We start from the raw sequence: 2247 nt of genomic DNA, 5'->3' as shown, positions 1-2247 counted from the left end.
TCTTTCAGCGCCTGGAATAAAGTTACAGTACCTGGAGAGCAGTTGCGAGTTTGTGTAGTTCCTGCTACCCACTCTTGGACCTAAATTCCCCCACTGTGGGCTTTTGCCCACAAGGGGTTTACATCATTTTGCGCAATATACGTCTATTTCATTTGCCTTGTGAAAGGGGCTCTTAATGCTCAAACAGCCCAGGGGTGCATAACAGATCAGAGGAAACAGCTTGTAATGACTCAGCACTGTCAAATACCCACTTTGCCGCTTTCTCCTGCCCCGCGCAGGTGGTCCCAACTCGAGTTCCAGACCCAAGCACAGTGCTGCCTAAACAGAAGATTTTTCAGAGCGTATAGTGTTAAACCATCACTTGACTATTGACCCGAAACTGAAATCAAATGCCATAGACTCTGAATGTTAGTGAGCAAGTTTAATGGAGATAGAACCGGACAAGATTGTGGATGTTGGGTACCCACATCCAGAGATAGAACCGCGCGCTCTTCCTGACGGACGGTATCACCGATTCCTTCTTTCTGGCCGTGGGTTACAGTTAATGAGGACCAGACGCAGGGCGCCCTGTACCATTCCTAAACCATCTCCTAAGACTCAGGGCTTGCTGTCAGAGGGAAGTACAGGCCGGCTTAGCCGGTCTGTGGTGGTGGGGTAAAGTCAGTTATGTGGTTATGACAAGAGGGCTGTTAAGGCTCAGCTCTGTTTGGGATGACAGGGTTGCATCAAATGCATTTCCTTTGCTTCTTGTGAGATGCAAGGTGGTTAAATCCTTGTCTCTCTGCATGCACGACTTGTATGCTGCAGGTGAACCCTGTAGCCAAAACCACATTTTTCTTTCTGTTTAGATTTTTGTTTTATAATGTGCATTTTTTTTATAGTTAAACTATACAATTGCAGACACTGTATCTTTGGCCTTCAGAGTTCTGGGGGTAGGGGAAAATTATGTGTTAGGGGTTAGTTTATCAGACCTCCCTTGGAGGGAATTTGACTATTAAAATATTAAAATAGGTGCATGGATTACAAAGATGCAAATGCACATTAACAAATCTATGTGTGTCTTTCCAGTAGCATATGCAAAGTGTGAAATTCCTAAACAAAGGGGGGGGGTCTTTGTTTAAAAGAGTAATTAGTATACAGTATCAACTGCTGCCTCCTGTTTGCCGCAAACCAGTTTTGTTCAGTAGAGTGCATTATTTACGTACGGCCACTGCCAGTAGAACTTTTCACACCATGAATGCTAAAGGCATGGCTTAGTTTTAGCTTGCAATGATCTGAGGGTTTTAAAAAGAAATGAAGCTGGGTCTCAACCAGATGAGTGGCCTAAGCTCCTTTAGAAAGTCAAGAAGCAGAGGGCTGGTGGAGTGATGGATGTGTCCAGGCAGGGCTGGCACCAGGGCACAGGAAGTTGACATTAATCCCATAATAGGTGAGTGGCAGGCAGAGGAATTGAGTCCCCCTGGTTGGAGCCTCCTGGTGCTTCCAGCCTGGGCCGGTGGAAAGCCTGGTTCAGAGGGGTAGGGTAACAGGAGTCAACAGGTGACTGGCAGCCAGCAGATGGAGGCCCAGGAGAGGACAGGCCTAGGAAATCGAATTCGTTTTGATTACCAGGAGCCGAGGCATAAGGTGCCCAGGACTCTGCCTTGCCTGGGTGCCCTTGACTCTGCACTGCCATCTGAAGCTCATGAAAATAAATAGTCCGCTTGCCAGGGCTGACTGAATCAGCTCACTGTGGGTTTTGCTCTTGTGGGCCACTTGGGAGCTTTCATTTGTTATTTGGGAGGTGGCATAAAAAAGTTTGTCATTCCGTCAGCTGTGTGAGACTTCGTTATGGATAATTTGAGAATGAGACATTGCAGGATATTAGCAGGAAGGCGAATTTCTCCCTTTTTAAGTCTTCTCAGGGTTTCTTAGGAAACCTGGGAGCCTATGTTTGTAGGTGATTGCACACGCAGGGCCCGTGTGCAAGGTGTGTGTTCTATGTGATCGCAAATTCTATGCCACTGGTATTATTTCCTATCTGATTCCAAAAGTCCATGCAGCTCTCTTCTTCGTCTTCCCAAATGCCATTTTTTAAATATTTGGAGGCTTCGTTTCATTTCTTCCTTTTCTCTCTGAAAAGACAGATTGCCCAGTGTCCTCAGTGACTCAGTGACACTGGTAGAGGCTTCCAAACTGCAGAACTAAACCAGGAAGAAGTCTGTGATTTGAGAAATAACTTTGAAAAGCAGGACTGAGTGTGTACGT

The 2247-nt window shown here is 46.2% G+C and overlaps 1 protein-coding gene across 2 annotated transcripts in view; it reads left to right on the top strand.

Moving 5' to 3' along the window:
• SLCO3A1 (solute carrier organic anion transporter family member 3A1) overlaps positions 1-2247 on the top strand; it is a 249399-nt gene that overhangs the window by 1219 nt on the left and 245933 nt on the right. The window lies entirely within an intron of this gene.

This window comes from Hipposideros armiger, unplaced genomic scaffold, assembly GCF_001890085.2.
Source record: "Hipposideros armiger isolate ML-2016 unplaced genomic scaffold, ASM189008v1 scaffold_471, whole genome shotgun sequence".
Classification (NCBI taxonomy): domain Eukaryota; kingdom Metazoa; phylum Chordata; class Mammalia; order Chiroptera; family Hipposideridae; genus Hipposideros; species Hipposideros armiger.
This window is presented reverse-complemented; position numbering and strand designations above follow the sequence as displayed.